The 23,170-nt window shown below is 38.8% G+C and overlaps 2 non-coding genes across 2 annotated transcripts; one reads left to right on the top strand and one right to left on the bottom strand.

Annotated features, from left to right (window-relative positions):
- Positions 1 to 3,636: 3,636 nt before the first annotated feature.
- Positions 3,637 to 3,743, bottom strand: LOC112774537 (small nucleolar RNA R71). Its single transcript, XR_003189021.1, has one exon. It is a non-coding gene; the product is annotated as a small nucleolar RNA R71 (small nucleolar RNA).
- A 13,538-nt stretch (positions 3,744 to 17,281) lies between these two features.
- On the top strand, positions 17,282 to 17,389 carry LOC112774330 (small nucleolar RNA R71). Its single transcript, XR_003188824.1, has one exon. It is a non-coding gene; the product is annotated as a small nucleolar RNA R71 (small nucleolar RNA).
- The last annotated feature ends 5,781 nt before the right edge of the window (positions 17,390 to 23,170 follow it).

Below are 23,170 nucleotides of genomic sequence, written 5' to 3' on the forward strand. Positions count from 1 at the left end.
ATTGAAATGCTACTGGATTTTTCCTAACCTTGTTTCATTAAATGACATTATTTTGTTGGTGCAACGAAATTCTATTAGACGGATTTCTGTGTCTTAAAGAATCTTGTTTGCTAAATGGGTTTGGAAATTTCCTCTTGAACTTGTTTAGAAGTTTTGGTCATGCTTATCACATTCTTTGCTTGTTTATAATGCTGATTTACTTCTATGCATTAAGTAGTTTGAATAAATTTTCAGATTGACCATAACTTGAAACTCTTTTGAGACTTTGAGCCTCTGTTGCATAAACTCACAAGATTGAAGGTTTTAAATCCATGTGGCTGAATTGATTCATTCTATTCATACCTAATTTACATTAAGTGACATAGATCATGAGGTTTTCCATTCTTGTTTCAGCTTATGACTTTTATGCCTCATTGAATTTGGTGTTGAATGTTTCTTGATTAACTTGTTTCTCAATGTTTTGACTTTACTGATGCCAGGGCATTTTGGCCAGTTTCACTGACCTTTTCTTTATGGTTTTAAGGTAGTTTCATGCATTTTCTTAGGAAATAAGCAAGTTTTGGGTAAATAATCACTTACATCTTGATTCAAGCAAACATTGTGAATTTTACATGATTTCATGAGAATTATGCATGAACTAAAGGACAAATTGAATAATGCATGTCTCATAACTTGGATTAGAGCTTTGATGCACTTTATTGCTTGATTTCAGGATAAAGGAAGCAAGGAAGAACCACATTAGTCTAGCTAACGTGACCACTAACGTGAAATGAAGGCTAGCTTGCAACGTTAATGAGAAAAGTGATCGCCAATAACGCCTTCGTGAGCCATCATAGCCCACGTCAGTTGCCACGTTAACTATGTTAACGTGGAAGCTAACGTGGAAGAGAAGTAGAACTCCAACGTTAGTGGTAAAAGTAAGTGCCACTAACATTCCAAAAGGGGCAATTGGCTATGTTAAGAGCCACGTTAACTTAGTTAACGTGAGCTCTAACGTGGAAGAAGAAGATGATGCCAACATTAGTGACACTCACCTTTGTCACTAACATTGGACTAAGCCCATATTGGCTATGTTACAAGCCACATTAACCTAGTTAACGTGGACTCTAACCTGAATGGAGCAAGAATCACCAACGTTAGTGACACTCACCTTTGTCACTAACGTTGGATTGAGCCACTATGAGCCACGTTAGTTACCACGTTAATTACATTAACGTGGAAGCTAACGTGGAGAAAAGGGATGATGATCCAACATTAGTGACACTCACCTTTGTCACTAACGTTGGAGATGGCTATCAATACCACGTTAGAAGTCAAGTTAACCTAGTTAACGTGAACTCTAACATGGGAAGTAGGGGCATTCTGAAGCGTCAGTGACAAAGGTAAGTGTCACTAATGCTCTCGAAGATTTGGCAAGCCTACGTTAAAGGCCACGTTAACTATTCTAACGTGAACTCTAACGTAGGGAGAAAGGGGTACTCTCAACGTTATTAAAAAAGGTAAACCCCAGTAACGTTTGCGAAGGGCCAAGGGTCAATATTAGTGGTCACGTTAGTACCACTAATGTTGAAGTTAACATGGACCACTTTGGGTTAGGAACGTTAGTGAAAAAGGTGATTGTCACTAACGTTCTCAACCCCACATTTTCACTTAACGTTAACACACTAACGCCCTAAGCTAAAGTCCCTGCCAACTTCACACTCTCTCTGCAAGTAAAGCTGAGCCCACTGAAGAAGATAACTGCTTCGACTGAAGATCCAAAGGCCCATATCCAAGACTTGAAGAATCAACTAGAAGATCAGAAGAGTAGTATATGTAGGAGTAGCTTTGAACTAGAGAAAAAGCTTTTGGACACTATTAGAATTACTCTCTGTATTTTACTTTCTCTGCACTTCTAGTTTAACTTTCAGAATGTACTCTCCATCTTTGCTTTCCATTCCCAGAGCTATGAACAACTAAACCCCTTTCATTGGGTTAGGGAGCTCTGTTGTAATTTGATGGATCAATAATAGTTTTCATTATTCTTCTTCTTTCTTTTCCCTTGATTTTACTAGAAAACTTTCAATCTTCATCTAATTGAGTAGTTATCTTGGAAAAGAAGCTATTCATACTTGGATCTCTTCTAAACCTTGGAAAAGGGATGAAGAGATCATGCTAGAAATGTTTTCTCATGTTGGACCAAATTGGGGTTTGGGCGGATATGGTGACATATAATTCTCCCAATACTTTGATTTGGAAATACATGTGGTATAATCAGTGACCACACTTCATCTCTTCTCATGAGCAATTAGACCAATGAATTGGCTATTGATCTGATTTGAGAGATTGAATTACCAAGGAATTGGAATTCAATCACGTAAGATTGCCAAGGAGATCAATGAATGCATTGATTGAGGAAGAGATGAAAATGAACTTGATCCGGAGAATGCAACATCTCCTAAGCCCAATGAATTCCCCATTTCTGATCTTACCCATTCTCTTTACTTTATGCCATTTACTTTCATTCTAAACTCCCCTTCCCCATTTAAGATTCTGTAATTTACTTCCCGTCATTTAATTTCTGCTATTTACTTTCCCGCCATTTAATTTCCTGCAATTCTCAACTCACTTTTTGCTTAGCTCAACTAGAACATTCTTCCAATTAAAGTTGCTTGACCAATCAATCCCTGTGGGATTCGACCTCACTCTATTGTGAGTTTTTACTTGACGACAATTCGGTATACTTGCCGAGGGAGATTTGTTAATGGACAAGTTTTCGTGCATCAAGTTTATGGCGCCGTTGCCGGGGATTGATTTTGTATCAACAATGATTAAATTGGTGGATAACTAGATTGAGCAATTTTTTTATTTTGTTTGATTTAAGTTCATTTGAGTAATTTACTTTCTGTTTAGCTATTTTCTTCCCTTTCTCCTACCTATTTTCTTAGTTATTTATAATTCAGTCACTAACCCACTAACTGTTTGATATATTGCATCACTCACGATAACAGCATTTCTGTGGAAATTACTGTCTGCATCTATCTTTCTTTCTTTTGCCTTGTGGGTTATATGACAGGTAGAAGAAGCGGGGCTTCAACTTTCTTTGATTCTGAACCTGAGAGGACCTTCCTTAGATTAAGAAGGGAAGCAAGAGGAAAGAGAGTAGTTGGTGTTGAGGAAGAGGAAGAGTACTTTGAACCAGACATGGATGAGAATATGGAACACCATCATGAAGAAGAGGCTTATAACCATGGCAGAGAAGGTCCAGCGCATCAGGCTGGGCAAGAGAGAAGAGTTCTGGGTTCTTATATCAACCCAAACCCAGGAAACTGTGGGAGTAGCATCCAAAGGCCAACCATACATGCCAACAAATTTGAACTAAAGCCACAGCTCATCACCCTTGTTCAGAACAATTGTTCATTCGGAGGAAGTGTCCAAGAAGACCCCAATCAACATCTAACCACCTTCCTGAGGATATGCGATACTGTGAAGTCTAATGATGTTCATCCTGACACCTATATACTACTTCTGTTTCCCTTCTCGCTCAAGGACAAAGCATCTAAATGGCTGGAATTCTTTCCAAAGGAGAGTTTAGCAACCTAGGAAGATGTGGTGAACAAGTTCTTGACAAGATTCTATCCTCCTCAACGGATCAACAGGTTGAGAGCTGAGGTACAAACATTCAGGCCGAAGGATGGTGAGACTCTATATGAAGCATGGGAAAGGTTTAAAGACTTGACAAGAAGATGCCCACCAGATATGTTCAATAAATGGGTGCAGTTGCATATTTTCTATGAAGGTCTTTCATATGAATCAAAGAAGGAAGTAGACCACTCATCTGGGGGATCTCTGAACAAGAAGAAGACCATTGAAGAAGCCATAGATATCATTGAGACTGTAGCAGAGAATGAATACTTCTATACTTCTGAAAGAGGCAATACTAGAGGAGTGATAGAGCTGAACAATGTGGATGCACTGCTAGCTCAAAACAAGATGATTACTAAGCAATTAGCTGACCTCACCAAGAAGATAGAGAGGAATCAAGTAGGAGCAATCACCACTTCAGTAGCAACTCAAGAAGGAGTGAATGAAGAAGTAGAGGGTAGTCAGGAGCAAGGAAACTACATTGGAAATTCACCTAGGCAGCACCATGACCCATACTCCAAAACATATAATCCTGGTTGGAGGAACCACCCAAACTTTGGGTGGGGAAATCAACAAGACCAAGGCCAAGATCAGAGACGCCATAACCCCACCAACAATGCAATTCACCAACACTCCACACAGAGGTCATACCAACACCCACCCAACAACACTTCTCAACATCCATACCAAGGTCAAAATGGCCCTTCTCATCCTTCCAATCTCAACTCTCCATCATCAGAAGAAAGACTATCAAGGATTGAGACTCTACTTGAAGGAATATGCAAGGAGATTCAAGATAACAAGGTGTTCAAAGAGGAGGTGCGAGCCAATATCAAGAATCAGGGAGATACCATCAAGAGGCTGGAATTTCAAGTGGGATACCTATCTGAGAAGATTCCCAAACCTACTGATAGCTTCCCAAGTAACACAGAGAAAAATCCGAGAGGTGAAGCAAAGAAAGTCAGATGGGAAGATTGCAAGATGGTTACTATAAGTGATAAGGAGAGACTGAGGAAGAACCGAACAAACCATCAGAACAACCTAAAGATACATCAGCAGGAAAGCAGGAAGAGAATCATCAAGAAACCACAATTACACAGAAGGAGCTGCTGAGACTCTATGCACCCTTTCCCCAATTACTCAATGGTGGTGTAGAGAAGAGAATATACTCAAGGTTTCTTGACATATTTGCATCTCTCCATGTAAACATACCATTCATCAAGGCCCTCCAACAAATGCCCTCATACATTAAGTACATGAAGGAGCTGCTGACCAGGAAAAGCTCACTCAAAGGAGGACAAACTATAGTGATGAATAAGGAGTGCAGTGCTCTCATTCAACCAGAGCTTCCTACAAAAAGGAAGGACCCAGGGAGTTTTCACATCCTCTGTGCCATAGGAGAAACAATGTTTGATAAAGGACTCTGTGATCTAGGAGCAAGCATCAACTTAATGCCTTTATCCCTTATGAAAAGGCTGCAAATCAATGAGCTGATACCCACAGACGTAGTCATCAGGCTGGCGGACAAAACTCAAAAACCAGCAATAGGAGTGGTTGAAAACGTGCTGGTGAAGGTTGGGAACTACTTCCTTCCCACAGACTTTGTCATACTAGAAATGGAAGAAAGTCATCTTCACCCAATCATATTGGGAAGACCATTCTTAGCTACAGCTAGAGCGCTCATAGATGTGGAGCGAGGAGAGCTAATACTGAGGGTGCATGACGAACAACTCACCTTCAATGTCTTCAAACCCTCACAAAAAGCAGGTCAGGAAGGCAAGGAACTAAGGACAGAGCATGACAGAGCAATGGTGGGAGAAACAAGCATTGAGGCACAAGCTGTACACTCAGGAATTCCTTTGGGTGATAAACAAAATAATCAGCAGCTGTCACAGCTAAAGGAAACTCAAGTGGAGCCAAAACCACCAGAATCATATGAGACCAGCAACAAAATCCCGTAGGAAAAGAGACCACAAAGAGCAGGATAACAGCAAAAGAAACAAAGAAGAAGATACCAAGGCAATGGAGGAATAAAAAGATCCCGACAGAAGATTTCTCTCCAGGGGATAAAGTGATCTCAGCTTACTTCCTAGATATCTCACCTCATCTCCCCACCATCCCATCTCAGTTACCTAAGGTTTTCACCATCAACAAAGTTCTCTCCCTAGAACATGTAGAGATCATTGATGAAGCCAATGGAGACAGGTTTACTGCAAGGGGGGGAAGATATGAAGCATTACCAACCACCATGACAAAGGAAGAACGTCAAGCTAGTGACGCTAAAGAAGTGCTTCATGGGAGGCAACCCATGTTTTACATGCTTTTAAAGTAGTTAATAAAGCAAGGTTCATGGATCGCAAATCAACTTTGACATATCCTTGAATAAATCCTTTTATGCAACATATAGTGAAGAACAAGTTTGGTGTTCAAGGCACAGTAAGAGTACATGAATGCAACTCATAGCATGTCATTCTTTGCACCTTAAACAAATCATCTTACACCACATTGCCACAAACTAAGTTTGGTGTCACCAAGGTTGCATACATGGAAATTTAATTAGTCAGTTGGTTTGCATTTGTGAGTAGCATTTAGTAGTTAACAACAAAAATTTTAAAAAGTAGTTACAATTTCTTGTCCTTTAAAGTTTGCCGCCACTTTCCACAAGTTTTCTTTTAATCACATTTCTTTTATTTTGAAAGAGAATTGATGGGGCAATTGAAGGGTTCGGCCACCACAAAAAGAGAAGATTATACACGTGTCTCCAAGGAGATTGCATTGGAAATTGTTGCCATGCAACATTGGAAGGAGAACAAGCTTGGAAACTGAACCAACCCATCATAAAGTTGATGATCCTTGTGCTCATCCCATGCAAAACTCCATCTGTCTATCACACAACCACCCCATCAATCCACACCTTTCATTTACTCATTATTTTCCTATATAAGTGATTCCTAGTCCGTACTTTCCTTCACATTCCAGAAACCACTTCTTCAAACTTCTCACTCTCGAAGTACAATTCTTCAAGCTACATCCTATCCAAACCTAACCAAATTCTACCACTTATCCACAACCCCTCAACACTTTCACACGTCAACTCTTACTCATGGCATCATCAAGCTCTAAAAGAAGAAAGGGGAAGGACCCTATGGAGTAACGCCCCTTTGATGAAAAGAAGTTTAGAACTTTTTACCATGCACTTCAATTTGGATGGATGGCGGATAAGGAGATCATATATTTGCTAGGCTTTCAAGTCAAGAAAACTGAGTGCCCCGAAATCAAAGAGAAGGTAGAAAACAGAAGATGGGAGCTCCTCACCGATCCAGTCACCGCGAGGATAAATGCAACGCTCGTAAGAGAGCTTTACACAAACGCAGTGAGGTATGATAGGAAAGAGGAATCTTATATAAGCTTTGTGAGAGGAGTAACTGTGGATTTTAGTCACATGAGCATCATGAGGGTGTTGAAGCTACGAACCATATCATTCGAGGAAGAAAGCTATCAATCTCGAATAGATGGTAGTCCTAATTATGACCAAATTGTGAAAGATATCTGCGTACAAAGAGTGGATTGGGTGAGAGATCCCAATGGAAAGCCCAAATTCATAAAAAGAGGTGATCTCACCCCTGAAGCAAAGGGTTGGTTCGAAATTGTAAGGAGATCCATCCTCCCTGCCAGAAACAATTCAGAGGTGAATCTTAAGAGAGAAACAATGGTGCAATGTATACTTAAAGGGGGAGAAATCAAGGTGCATGAACTCATAGCCCAAGGCATTAGGAAGATGGATGAGAAAAGTGATTCTGGGGGAAGGTTAGGCTATCCCAGCACCATTTTCCGCCTGTGTGACAAGGCAGGGGTGGTGTTCGAAGATGAAAACCCCGAATGGATAAAAGTTGGTATCCCAATTACTGTCCGGCGTATGCATGCTGTTGCATTTCCCCTACCTCAACGAAGGATAAGAAAGAGGCCAGTGCACCAAGTGGTAGAAGGACAGAACCTAGAGGAGCAAGCCTCTTTGGACATGCACCAACTAAAGGAAGCCATTGATGACTTATCTAGACAATACTTGGAAAATCAAGGGGCACAGAAAGAGCTTCACCTACAATTGATAAACCGTCAAGAAGAGTCACTATCTAGATGGATGAATCAACAAGGGGAGTGGCAAAGACAATTGATGGAGCAGCAACTGGAGCAAGGAAAACAATGGGGAGAATCCTTCCACAGGTTGGAACAAAAGCAGGATCAACAACAAGAAGCCATCCAAAAACTAATCAACATCCAAGAACATCAAGGTGCACACATACATGAAATGCATCGGAAACAATTAGAATAGGCAGAACTCTTCGACGAACACAGGGCATTTTCAAAAGGAGTTTACATGAGCCAGACTGGACACCAGGTGAACACTCAGGCCAGGCTCGGATACTTAGTCGGACAACTGCCTATATTACATCTGGGAATCATAAGCTATGAAGAAGTGAAGGATGAATTAGCATGAGAAGAAAGAGAGAGGGTAGAAAAGAGTCATGAATCAGTAAGGAAGGCACTTGAAGATTGAAAAAAAGCTAGACTGGCACGTATGCAAGGAAGCACAAGTGGACACAAGGAGGACAAACAGGAAAGAGAGCATGAGCACCCTCAAGAGTAAAAGGTGGTGGAGTTCCCTCATTGTTCCATCTTTCTTTTTCAAGTCTTTTAAATAAGGAAAATCATGTATGAAATAGAACATGCTTCCATGGTAGTCTAGGAATTTCAATTCTGTCTTTAGTATTCTCCCTACTTAAGTCTATGCTTGCTGGTTCAAGTTGCCTGTTTTCATTCTCATCTTGCTTATTGTATGCTTGTCCTTTTAAGTCCAATAAAAAGAGATGTTATGAAAGACCAGAGTGATGTTCAAGTTGTGGAGTAGGTCCTTAAATTTGTGGTGTAGTAATCACTTAGCTAAGTTAGTTCACCAACAAGGTGGGAAGGCAACTATCTGTCTTGAATCATATGGTTGAAACACACCCCATGAGACTAGCTAAATAATAAGATCCTAACAAGAAAAAGAAAAAGAACAATAAGAGTTGAAAAAGAAAGAAAAGCTAATAAAGAATAAGGCTAGGCACCAAGGGCTTGAATCTTGAGGGATGTGTCTGTGGTGCTCTTGTACCAAGGATCTGCTTGGATGAATAAGTTCTTAGGAGTGCTTCATCACTTGGTAACTTGGGTTAACTAACCTGGGATTATCAACTGAAAATCCACTATCAAGAGCAACCTTGCTACAGAACATTTAGTAACCCAAAGAGGTGCTGGACACCAAGACCTCAAGGAAAGAAAATAACAAACCATGTGCCTATGGTGTGCATGTATGGGGGAGAGAGACTTGAGGGAGTAAGTCCTTAGGGTTGTTTCATCACCTAGCACCTTGAACCAACTGGTTCTGGAGTGTTGGCTGAAAGCTTATCTTAAAGAGTCGCCCCCCTCACAGAACACTTAGCCTAAGGAAGAAATAAACCTTGGAAAGACAAAGGGATCAATAAATAAAAGTCTCAAAGGGTGCAATCAAGTGAGTATTCCAAGGCATGATAAAGGTCTGAAAGCCAGTAAAGGAATGAACTTAAGTTGCTATGCATGAAACCCCATAAAACCAAGAACATGACTTCCACAATAATGATTCATTCCTCTTGTCATTTCATTCATCATTCTCTTGTTCCAGTACTTGCTTAGGGACAAGCAATCTTTAAGTTTGGTGTTGTGATGCCAGGGCATTTTGGCCAGTTTCACTGACCTTTTCTTTATGGTTTTAAGGTAGTTTCATGCATTTTCTTAGGAAATAAGCAAGTTTTGGGTAAATAATCACTTACATCTTTATTCAAGCAAACATTGTGAATTTTACATGATTTCATGAGAATTATGCATGAATTAAAGGACAAATTGAATGATACATGTCTCATAACTTGGATTAGAGCTTTGATGCACTTTATTGCTTGATTTCAGGATAAAGGAAGCAAGGAAGAACCATGTTAGTAGCCACGTTAGTCTAGCTAACGTGACCACTAACGTGGAATGAAGGCTAGCTTACAACGTTAATGAGAAAAGTGATTGCCAATAACGCCTTCGTGAGCCATCATAGCCCACGTCAGTTGCCACGTTAACTATGTTAACGTGGAAGCTAAAGTGAAAGAGAAGTAGAACTCCAACGTTAGTGGTAAAAGTAAGTGCCACTAACGTTCCAAAAGGGGCAATTGGCCATGTTAAGAGCCACGTTAACTTAGTTAACGTGAGCTCTAACGTGGAAGAAGAAGATGATGCCAACGTTAGTGACACTCACTTTTGTCACTAACGTTGGACTAAGCCCATATTGGCTACGTTACAAGCCACGTTAACCTAGTTAACGTAGACTCTAACATGGATGGAGCAAGAATCACCAACGTTAGTGACACTCACCCTTGTCACTAACGTTAGATTGAGCCACTATGAGCCACGTTAGTTACCACGTTAATTACATTAACGTGGAAGCTAACGTGGAGAAAAGGGATGATGAGCCAACGTTAGGGACACTCACCTTTGTCACTAACGTTGGAGATGGCTATCAATACCACGTTAGAAGTCACGTTAACCTAGTTAACATGAACTCTAACGTGGGAAATAGGGGTGTTCTGAAGCGTTAGTGACAAAGGTAAGTGTCACTAACGCTCTCAAAAATTTGGCAAGCCTACGTTAAAGGCCACGTTAACTATTCTAACATGAACTCTAACGTAGGGAGAAATGGGTACTCTCAACTTATTGAAAAAGGTAAACCCTAGTAACATTTGCAAAGGGCCAAGGGTCAACGTTAGTGGTCACGTTAGTGCCACTAACGTTGAAGTTAACATGGACCACTTTGGGTTAGGAACGTTAGAGAAAAAGGTGATTGTCACTAACGTTATCAACCCCACATTTTCACTTAACGTTAACACCACTAACGCCCTAAGCTAAAGTCCCTGCCTACTTCACACTCTCTCTGCAAGTAAAGCTGAGCCCACTGAAGAAGATAATTGCTTCAACTCAAGATCCAAAGGCCCATATCCAAGACTTGAAAAATCAACTAGAAGATCAGAAGAGTAGTATATGTAGGAGTAGCTTTGAAATAGAGAAAAATCTTTTGGACACTACTAGAATTACTCTCTGTATTTTACTTTCTCTGCACTTCTAGTTTAACTTTCAGAATGTACTCTCCACTTTGCTTTCCATTCCCAGAGCTATGAACAACTAAACCCCTTTCATTGGGTTAGGGAGCTCTGTTGTAATTTGATGGATCAATAATAGTTTTCATTATTCTTCTTCTTTCTTTTCTCTTGATTTTGCTAGAAAACTTTCAATCTTCATCTAATTGAGTAGTTATCTTGGAAAAGAAGCTATTCATACTTGGATCTCTTCTGAACCTTGGAAAAGGGATGAAGAGATCATGCTAGAAATGTTTCTCATGTTGGACCAAATTGGGGTTTGGGTGGACATGGTGACATATAATTCTCCCAATACTTTGATTTGGAAATACATGTGGTATAATCAGTGACCACACTTCATCTCTTCTCATGAGCAATTAGACCAAGGAATTGGCTATTAATCTGATTTGAGAGATTGAATTCCCAAGGAATTGGAATTCAATCACTTAAGATTGCCAAGGAGATCAACAAATGCATTGATTTAGGAAGAGATGAAAATGAACTTGATCCGGAGAATGCAACATCTCCTAAGCCCAATGAATTCCCCATTTCTGATCTTACCCATTCTCTTTACTTTATGCCATTTACTTTCATGCTAAACTCCCCTTCCCCATTTAAGATTCTACAATTTACTTCCCGTCATTTAATTTCTGCTATTTACTTTCCCGCCATTTAATTTCCTGTAATTATCAACTCACTTTCTGCATAGCTCAACCAGAACATTCTTCCAATTAAAGTTGCTTGACCAATCAATCCCTGTGGGATTCGACCTCACTCTATTGTGAGTTTTTACTTGACGACAATTCGGTATACTTGCCGAGGGAGATTTGTTAAGGGACAAGTTTTCATGCATCATTTACCAACACCAATTAATGCGAACCTAGTGACCTTTACATTGATTATTGACTTACTTTTAATAAATCGCTTCTTTTGCAGTATCGTATTTCATCATCAATGACTAAATGTCCCTCATGATTATGAGTATTGGTGTGCGAAATCGTGATCTTTACTTCCTTGGTAACGGTGCTAAAAACTTCACACGCACGTTCATATTCTTAATTTTGTTTCACAACTTCGTACAACTAACCAGTAAGTGCACTGGGTCGTCCAAGTAATAAACCTTACGTGAGTAAGGGTCGATCCCACGGAGATTGTCGGCTTGAAGCAAGCTATGGTCACCTTGTAAATCTCAGTCAGGCGGATTCTACTGATTTTATGAATTGATAAGTAAAATATAAATAAAATATAAAATAGGATAGTGGTACTTATGTAATTCATTGGTGAGAATTTCAGATAAGCGTATAGAAATGCTTTCGTTCCTCTGAACCTCTGCTTTCCTGCTGTCTTCATCCAATCAATCTTACTCCTTTCTATGGCAAGCTTTGTGTAGGGCATCACCGTTGTCAATGGCTACTTCCCATCCTCTCTGTGAAAATGGTCCGATACACTGTCACTGTATGGCTAATCATCTAGAGGTTCTCAATCATACTAGAATAGGATTCACCCTCCTTTTGCGTCTGTCACTACGCGCAGCACTCGCGAGTTTGAAGTTCGTCACAACCATCCCTTCCCGGATCCTACTCGGAATACCACAGACAAGGTTTAGACTTTCCAGATCTCAAGAATGGCCGTCCATGGATTCTAACTTATACCACGAAGATTCTGATTAAGAAATCCAAGAGATACTCATTCAATCGAAGGTAGAACGAAAGTGGTTGTCAGGTACACGTTCATAGGGAATGATGATGAGTGTCACGATCATCACATTCATGTTGAAGTGCGAATGAATATCTTAGAAGCGGAATAAGTTGAATTGAATAGAAAAACAGTAGTACTTTGTATTAATTCATGAGGAACAGCAGAGCTCCACAGCTTATCTATGGTGTATAGAAACTCTACCGTTGAAAATACATAAGTGATGAAGGTTCAGGAATGGCCAAATGGCCAGCCCTCACAAAAGTCTAAGATAGCATAAAACTCATCAAAGATCTCTACAAAGATAGTAAAAAGTCCTATTTATACTAAACTAGTTACTAGGGTTTACAGAAATGAGTAAATGATGCAGAAATCCACTTTCGGGGCCCACTTGGTGTGTGCTTGGACTGAGCTTGAAGTTTACACGTGGAGTGGTCTTTCTTGGAGTTGAACGCCAGTTTGTAATGTGTTCTAGCGTTGAACTCCACTTTGCAACTTGTTTCTGGCGCTGAATGCCAGACTGCAACATGGAACTGGCGTTCAACACGCGTTTGCATCATCTAAAATCGGGTAAAGTATAGACTATTATATATTGCTGGAAAGTCCTGGATGTCTACTTTCTAACGCAATTGAAAGCGCACCATTTGGAGTTCTGTAGCTCCAGAAAATTCACTTTGAGTGCAGGGAGGTCAGAATCCAACAGCATCTGCAGTCCTTCTTCGACCTCTGAATCTGATTTTTGCTCAGGTCCCTCAATTTCAGCCAGAAAATACCTGAAATTACAGAAAAATACACAAACTCATAGTAAAATCTAGAAATGTGATTTTTAATTAAAAACTAATAAAAATATACTAAAAACTAACTAAATCATACTGAGAACTATGTAAAAACAATGCCAAAAAGCGTATAAATTATCCGCTCATCACAACACCAAACTCAAATTATTGCTTGTCCCCAAGCAACTGAAAATCAAATAAGATAAAAAGAAGAGAATATACTATAAATTCCAAAATATAAATGAAACATAGCTCCAATCAGATGAGCGGGACTTGTAGCTTTTTGCCTCTTGAATAGTTTTGGCATCTCACTTTATCCATTGAAGTTCAGAATGATTGGCATCTATAGGAACTCAGAGTTCAGATAGTGTTATTGATTCTCCTAGTTCAGTATGTTGATTCTTGAACACAGCTACTTTATGAGTCTTGGCCGTGACCCTAAGCACTTTGTTTTCCAGTATTACCACCGGATAAATAAATGCCACAGACACATAACTGGGTGAACCTTTTCAGATTGTGACTTAGCTTTGCTAAAGTCCCTAATTAGAGGTGTCCAGGATTCTTAAGCACACTCTTTTTTTGCTTTTGACCTTGACTTTAACCACTCAGTCTCAAGTTTTCACTTGACACCTTCACGCCACAAGCACATGGTTAGGGACAGCTTGGTTTAGCCGCTTAGGCCAGGATTTTATTCCTTTAGGCCCTCCTATCCACTGATGCTCAAAGCCTTGGATCCTTTTTATTACCCTTGCCTTTTGGTTTTAAGGGCTATTGGCTTTTTGCTCTTGCCTTTTGGTTTTAAGAGCTTTTGACTTTTTCTGCTTGCTTTCTCTTTTTCTTTCTCTTTTTTTTGCCATTTTTTTCTTTTTTTTTCTACAAGCTTTTTGTATTCACTGCTTTTTCTTGCTTCAAGAATCATTTTTATGATTTTTCAGATTATCAAATAACATTTCTCCTTTTCATCATTCATTCAAGAGCCAACATATTTAACATTCATAAACAACAACTTCAAAAGACATATGCACTGTTCAAGCATTCATTCAGAAAACAAAATGTATTGTCACCACATCAAAATAATTAAACTAGTTTCAAGGATGAATTCGAAACCATGTACTTCTTGTTCTTTTGTAATTAAAAAATTTTTTATTTAAGAGAGGTGATGGATTCATATTCACTACTTTAAGGCATAGACACTTAGATACTAATGATCATGTAATAAGACACAAATATAAATAATCATAAAGCTCAAAATCGAAAAACAGGAAAATAAATAAACAAAGAGATTAAGGAATGAGTCTACCTTAGTGAGGGTGGCGTCTTCCTCTTCTTGAAGAACCAATGGTGCTATTGAGCTCCTCTATGTCTCTTCCTTGTCTTTGTTGCTCCTCCCTCATAGCTCTTTGATCTTCTCTAATTTCATGGAGGATGATGGAATGCTCTTGATGTTCCACCCTTAGTTGTCCCATGTTGGAACTTAATTCTCCTAGGGAGGTGTTGATTTGCTCCCAATAGTTTTGTGGAGGGAAGTGCATCCCTTGAGGCATTAGTGGTTATGAAAAAAAAAAGAAATGCTTTTTCCACACCAAACTTAAAATGTTTGCTCGTCCTCGAGCAAAAGGAGAAAGAAAGGATGAGAAGAAGGAGAGATGGAGGTGTGTTGATGGTTTGAATTTGAGTGGGTGGGTGTAGGTGGGTTGTATGATGGTTTTAGGGGAGTAATGGATGTGAGTGGTGAAGAGGTGATGGGGAAGAGAGATTGAGGTGATTGGTGAAGGGTTCTTGGGAAAGGGTGATATAGGATTATGATGAGTTAAGGTAAGTAGAGGTAGGTGGGGATCCTGTGGGGTCCACAGATCCTGAGGTGTCAAGGATTTACATCCCTGGACCTTTTAGGCATGTAAGGCGCCTTTGCATGCAATTCTGGCGTTTAAACGCTGAATTGATGCTTGTTCTGGGCATTCAATGCCCAGATGCAGCATGTTTCTAGCGTTGAACGCCAGTTCTATGCTTGTTTCTGGCGTTCAGTGCCAGCTCTTCTCAGGGTGCATTCCTGGCGTTTGAATGCCAGGATGTTGCTTTTTTCTGGCATTCAATGCCAGATCCATGCTCTGTTCTGGCATTGAACGCCAGCCAGATGCTCCTTACTGGCGTTTAAATGCCAGTAAGTCCTTCCTCTAGGGTGTGATTTTTCTTCTGCTGTTTTTGATTCTGTTTTTAATTTTTATATTTATATTGTGACTCCACATGATCATGAACCTAATAAAACATGAAATAACAACAAAAATAAAAATAAAATTGGATAAATAAAAATTGGGTTGCCTCCCAACAAGCGCTTCTTTAATGTCAATAGCTTGACAGTGGGCTCTCATGGAGCCACACAGGTGATCAGGTCAATTTTATAGAATCCCAACACCAAACTTAGAGTTTGACTGTGGGGGGCTTTAGTTGAATCTGTACTGAAAGAAGCTTTCTATGCTTCCTTTCCATTGTTACAGAAGGAGATTCTTGAGTTTCAAATACAAGGTTGTCCTCATTCTGTTGAAGGATCAATTCTCCTCTGTCTACATCAATCACAGCTCTTGCTGTGGCTAGGAAGGGTCTTCCAAGGATGATGGATTCATCCTCATCCTTCCCAGTGTCTAGGATTATGAAATTAGCAGGGATGTAAAGGCCTCCAACCTTTACTAACACGTCCTCTACTAGTCTATAAGCCATTTTTATAGATTTGTCTGCCATCTCTAATGAGAAATTGGCAGCCTGTACCTCAAGGATTCCCAGTTTCTCCATTACAGAGAGTGGCATGAGGTTTATCCCTGACCCAAGGTCACATAGAGCCTTCTCAAAGGTCATGGTGCCTATGGTACAAGGTATTAAGAACTTTCCATGATCTTGTTTCTTCTGAGGTAATGTCAGTTGATCTATATCACTCAGTTCATTGATGAGCAAGGGAGGTTCATCTTCCCATGTCTCATTACCAAATAATTTGGCATTTAGCTTCATGATTGCACCAAGGTACTTGGCAACTTGCTTTTCAGTGACATCCTCATTCTCTTCAGAAGAAGAATACTCATCAGAGCTCATGAAGGGCATAAGGAGGTTCATTAGAATCTCTATGGTCTCTAGATGAGCCTTAGAGTCCTTTGGTTCCTCAAAGAGAGACTCCTTGTTGATCACTAGACGTCCCAGGAGGTCTTCCTCACTAGGATTCACGTCCTCTTCCTCCCATGTAGGTTCGGCCATGATTGTTATATCAATGGCCTTGCACTCTCTCTTTGGATTCTCTTCTGTATTGCTTGGGAGAGTACTAGGAGGGGTTTCAATGATCCTTTTACTCAGCTGGCCCACTTGTGCTTCTAGATTTCTAATAGAGGACCTTGTTTCATTCATAAAACTTAAAGTGGCCTTAGATAGATTAGAGACTATGTTTGCCAAGCTAGATGGGGTCTACTCAGAATTCTCTGTCTGTTGCTGAGTAGATGATGGAAAAGGTTTACTATTGTTAAACCTGTTTCTTCCACCATTATTAAAGCCTTGTTGAGGCTTTTGTTGATCCTTCCATGAGAAATTTGGATGATTTCTCCATGAGAGATTATAGGTGTTTCCATAGGGTTCACCCATGTAATTCACCTCTGCTATTGCAGGGTTCTCAGGATCCTAAGCTTCTTCTTCAGAAGATGCCTCTTTAGTACTGTTGGATGATTCCTTCAATCCATTCAGACTCTGAGAAATCATATTGACTTGCTAAGTCAATATTTTATTCTGAGCTAGTATGGCATTCAGAGTATCAATTTCAAGAACTTCCTTCTTCTGAGGTGTCCCATTACTTACAGGATTCCTCTCAGAAGTGTACATGAACTGGTTATTAGCAACCATGTCAATGAGTTCTTGAGCTTCTGCAGGCATTTTCTTTAGGTGAATGGATCCACCTGCAGAATGGTCCAATGACATCTTTGATACTTCAGATAGACCATCGTAGAATATATTCAAAATGGTCCATTCTGAAAGCATGTCAGAAGGACACTTTTTGGTCAGTTGCTTATATCTCTCCCAAGCTTCATAGAGGGATTCACCTTCTTTCTATTTGAAGGTTTGAACATCCACTCTAAGCTTACTAAGCTTTTGAGGAGGAAAGAACTTGGCTAAGAAAGCCGTAACTAGCTTATCCCAAGATTTCAGGCTATCTTTAGGTTGAGAGTCCAACCATACTCTAGCTCTGTCTCTTACAGCAAACGGGAAAAGCATACGCCTGTAGACCTTAGGATCAACCCCATTTGTCTTAACAGTGTCACAGATCTGCAAGAATTCATTTAAGAACTGAAAAGGATCTTCAAATGGAAGTCCATGAAACTTGCAGTTCTGTTGCATCAGAGAAACTAATTGAGGTTTAAGCTCAAAATTGTTTGCTCCAATGGCAGGAATTGAGATGCTTCTTCCATGTAAATTGGAATTAGGTGCAGTGAAGTCACCAAGCATCTTCCTTGCATTATTATTATTTTCGGCTGCCATCTCCTCTTCCTTTTCGAAAATTTCTGTAAAGTTGTCTCTGGATTGTTGTATTTTAGCTTCTCTTAGTTTCCTTTTCAGAGTCCTTTCAGGTTTAGGATCTGCTTCAACAAGAATGTTCTTGTCCTTGCTCCTGCTCATATGAAAAAGAAGGGAACAGAAAATAATAATAGGGATCCTTTTTACCACAGTATAGAGGTTCCCTTGTGTGAGTAGAAGAAAAGAAGAAAAAGAATGAAGAAGAGAAGAATTTGAACTCAGAGGAGGAGAAGGGGTTCGAGTTTTTGGGTGAGGAGAAGTGTTAGTAGATGAATAAATAAATAGAAGGAGATGAGAGAGAGGGGAATTCAAAAATTAAACAAAATAAAATAAAAATATTTTAAAATTAAATTTAAAATTCGAAAATTAATAATTAAAATTAAGTTAAAATTAAAACAATTAGTTAATTAAAATGAAATTTTGAAAAAGAGGGAAGGAATTTTCGAAAGTTAAAGGTAGAGAGTTCGTTGGGCAGTTTTGAAAAAGATATGATTGTAACAAAAAGATATGATTGATTGAAAAATATTTGAAATTTGTTTTTGAAAAAGATATGATTGAAATTGAAAAAGATATGATTGAAACAAAAAGATAAGAAAGATTAAATTTTGAAAAGATAGGAAGTTAGAAAAGAAGTTAGAAAAGATTTTGAAATTGATTTTGAAAAAGATATGATTGAAAATTAAAAAGATGTGATTGAAAAAAAAAAGATAAGATTGATTGAAAAAGATTTGAAAAAAAAAATTAAAAAGATTTGATTTTGAAAATTAAAGTTCTTTAAAGATTGAACCTTTCTTATTAGGCAAGTAACAAACTTAAAAATATTTTGAATCAAAACATTAAATGCTAATAAAATTTTCGAAAATTAAGAAATAAAATAAGAAAAAGATTTTAAAAGTTAATTTGAATATTTTCGAAAAAATGAAAAAGATTTTGAAAAAATTTTAAAAAGAATTCGAAAATATGAAAAGAAAATTGAAAAAGATTTGATTTTGAAAAAGATTTTGAAAAAGATAGGATTTTCAAATTGAAAATTTGATTTAACTCATAAGAAACAACTAAATTTTAAAAAGTTCTGAAAAAGTCAACTCAAATTTTCGAAAATTTATGAGTGAAAAAGGAAAAGATATTTTTTTATTTTTGAATTTTTAATGATGAAAGAGAAAAACACAAAATTGACTCAATGCATGAAAATTTTGGATCAAAACATGTGATGCATTGGTGCACGAAATTGTAATGTCAATGTTCACATTACTCTCTTACAACTTCGCACAACTAACCAGCAAGTGCACTGGGTCGTCCAAGTAATACCTTACGTGAGTAAGGGTCGATCCCACGGAGATTGTTGGCTTGAAGCAAGCTATGGTTCTCTCGTAACTCTTATTCAGGATATAATATCAATAATAATTTTTAATTTGAATTGTAAAAAGTAAAAAGGAGAGAACACAAATTATACTTGTATGCAGTAATGGAGAATATGTTGGAGTTTTGGAGATGCTTTGTCTTCTGAAATTCTACTTTCCTCTGTTTTCTGATTCACGCACGCACGACCTCCTATGGCAAGCTGTGTGTTGGTGGATCACCGTTGTCAATGGCTTCCATCCATCCTTCAATCGTACCAGAATAGGATTTACTATCCTTTTGCGTCTGTCACTACGCCAGCACTCGCGAGTTTGAAGCTCGTCACAGTTATTCAATCCTTGAATCCTACTCGGAGTACCACAGACAAGGTTTAGACTTTCCGGATTCTCTTGAATGCTGTCATCAATCTAGCTTATACCATAAAAATTCTGATTAAGAGATCCAAGAGATATTCATTCATTCTACGTTGGAACGGAAGTGGTTGTTAGGCACACGTTCGTGGGGGAATGATGATGATTGTCACGTTCATCACATTCTTGTTGAAGTGCGAATGGATATCTTAGATAGGAACACGCATGTTTGAATGGAAAACAGAAATACTTGCATTAATTCATCGAGACACAATAGAGCTCCTCACCCCCAACAATGGAGTTTAGAAACTCATGCTGTCAAAGAGTACAAAGTTCAGATCTAAAAATGTCATGAGATACAAAATAAATCTCTAAAAGTTGTTTAAATACTAAACTAGTAACCTAGGTTTACAGAAAATGAGTAAACTATGATAGATAGTGCAGAAATCCACTTCTGGGGCCCACTTGGTGTGTGATGGGGCTAAGACTAAAGCTTCTCACGTGCCTAGGCTGTTTTGGGCATTCAACGCCAGGCTGTAACCTGTTTCTGGCGTTGAACTCCAACTTGTAACGTGTTTCTGGCGCTCGACGCCAGACTGCAACATGGAACTGGCATTGAACGCCAGTTTACGTCGTCTATCCTTGAGCAAAGTATGGATTATTATATATTGCTGGAAAGCCCTGAATGTCTACTTTCCAACGAAATTGGAAGCGCGTCAATTGGACTCCTGTAGCTCCAGAAACTCCATTCCGAGTGCAGAGAGGTCAGGATCCAACAGCATCAGCAGTCCTTTTTCAGCCTGAATCAGATTTTTGCTCAGCTCCCTCAATTTCAGCTAGAAAATACCTGAAATTACAGAAAAGTACACAAACTCATAGTAAAGTCCAGAAATATGAATTTTTCCTAGAAACTAAAAAAAATAAACTAAAAACTAACTAAAACATACTAAAAACTATATGAAATTAACCCCAAAAAGCGTATAAAATATCTGCTCATCACAACACCAAACTTAAACTGTTGCTTGTCCTCAAGCAACTAGATAAATAAAATAGAATACAAATGAGTCAAGAAACAATAATATCTCAGAGTTTTTGAGTGAAGCTCAGATTCTAATTAAATGAGCGGGGCTAGTAGCTTTTTGCTTCCGAACAGTTTTGGCATCTCACTTTATCCATTGAAGCTCAGAATGATTGGCATCTATAGGAACTTAAAATTCAGATAGTGTTATTGATTCTCCAAGTTCAGTATGTTGATTCTTGAACACAGCTACTTTTATGAGTCTTGGCCGTGGCCCTAAGCACTTTGTTTTCCAGTATTACCACCGGATACATAAATGCCACAGACACATAATTGGGTGAACCTTTTCAGATTGTGACTCAGCTTTGCTAAAGCCCCCAATTAGAGGTGTCCAAGGTTCTTAAGCACACTCTTCTCTTTGCTTTGGACCTTGACTTTAACCGCTCAGTCTCAAGTTTTCACTTGACACCTTCACGCCACAAGCACATGGTTAGGGACAGCTTGGTTTAGCCGCTTAGACCAGGATTTGATTTCCTTAGGCCCTCCTATCCACTGATGCTCAAAGCCTTGGATCCTTTTTATTACCCTTGCCTTTCGGTTTTAAGGGTTATTGGCTTTTTCTGCTTGCTTTTTTTTTTTTGCAAGCTTTGTATTCACTGCTTTTTCTTGCTTTAAGAATCATTTTTATGATTTTTCAGATTACCAATAACATGTCTCATGGTTATCATTCTTTCAAGAGCCAACATATTTAACATTCAAGAACATCAAATTCCAAAGACATATGCACTGTTCAAGCATTCATTGAGAAGGCAGAAAGCATTGCCACCACATGTAATTAATCAGAATTTCTTGTATTAAAAACTCGAGAAATATTGCCTCCTTATCCTAAAGAAAATCTTCTATTTTATTCATGTTTAATGATGATGAGAAAAATAAATTATAGCTTAATTAGAGATAAAATCAAAATATAGATACTAATTACTACTATATGACTCCTAAGTTAAAACTCAAATAATAAAAAAAAATTATCACAGGGTTAAGGTTAAGATCAGAACTCAACAACCTTGACTTTGGGAAGCGGATGCCTCTTTAGTCTGTGGAGTGCTTGGCCCTTCAAGAGATAGTTTCTGATGCTTTAGTTCTCTTAATTCACGCCCTTGCACTTCTTGTTCTCTAAGCAGTTTGCAAAGCATGCTGTTTTGATTTTGCTGTTTTTCCTTCATTTGGTCCATGGTTTCTTGCAACTTAGTGACAGATGCCTCAAGATGCTCCAAGTATTCAAATTGAGGGAGTTCTGGTAGGAATTCTTGCGCCCTCCTCTTGATGGGGTCATCCTGCATTTGTTGTTTTTCCATTGTGATTTTAGTGATTGGTTGCTCCATTGAGATATACTCTGTTATTCCCATCTTTACTCCAGCATCTTTGCAGAGCATAGAGATTAGGCTTGGATAAGCCAACCTGGCATCCTTGGAGTTCTTGTTGGCAAGTATGTAGAATTCAGATGGGATCAGTTGATGAACTTCTACTTCTTTTCCCAACATAATGCAATAGATCATCACTGCTCTTCTAATATTGACTTCAGAATGGTTGCTGGTGGGCAATATAGAACGCCCAATGAAGTCCAGCCATCCTCTGGCGACTGGTTTGAGATCTTCTCTCTTTAGTTGATTTGGGACACCCCTCGTGCTGGTGGTCCACCTGGCTCCAGGGATGCATATATCCTCTAGAATCTTATCCAGGCCCTTGTTTATTCTCATCATTCTCCTATTGAAGGAGTCTGGGTCATCTTTCAGCTGAGGTAGCTTAAAGATCTCCCTGATTTTGTCAGGGTGGATGTGAACAATCTTTCCTCTGACCACAGTCCTATAGTCATAGAGGGCAGCTCTAGATATTCTCTGCCTGTCTGTTTGCCACAGATTAGCGTAGAATTCCTGAACCATATTCCTTCCCACTTTCGTTTCAGGATTAGCTAGGACTTCCCAGTTCCTGTTTCGAATCTGCTCTTGGATCTCCGGATATTCATCTTCTTTTAGATCGAACTTGACTTCCGGGATCACAAATCTTAGACCCATTATTTTGTAGTAATGGTCTGAATGTTCTTTGGTTAAGAACCTCCTTTGATTCTAAAGTGGTTTTGGAACACTCTCTTTCTTGCCTCTTGGAGTGGGTTGCTTTCCTTTAGGAGCCATGATCTTAGTGGGTATGGTTTAGTGATCATGGATAAACACACCAAACTTAGAGGATTGCTTGTCCTCAAGCAAAAGAAAAGAAAGGAGAGGGATAGAAGGAGAGCTAGTGTTGAATGGTAGATGAGAGGAATGAGGCCGAATGTGTTTTTAAAAGGGAGGGGGTGGATTTTCGAAAATAGGGAGAAAGATAAGATAGAAGATATGATTTAAAAAGAAATAAGTATGATAAGAAAAGATATAATTTAAAATTGAAGAGATATGAAAGATATTTGAAAAAGATAAATTTGGATTTTTGAAAAAGATAATATGGAGATTTTAAAAAAGGATATTGATTAGTTGAAAAGATTTTAGAATGAAAAGAGAGAGATTTGTTTTGAAAATTTGAAAAAGAGTTGAATTGGATTGAAAAAAAGGATTTGTGCTTATGGATTAA

This window comes from Arachis hypogaea, chromosome 18 (assembly GCF_003086295.3).
Source record: "Arachis hypogaea cultivar Tifrunner chromosome 18, arahy.Tifrunner.gnm2.J5K5, whole genome shotgun sequence".
Classification (NCBI taxonomy): Eukaryota; Viridiplantae; Streptophyta; class Magnoliopsida; order Fabales; family Fabaceae; genus Arachis; species Arachis hypogaea.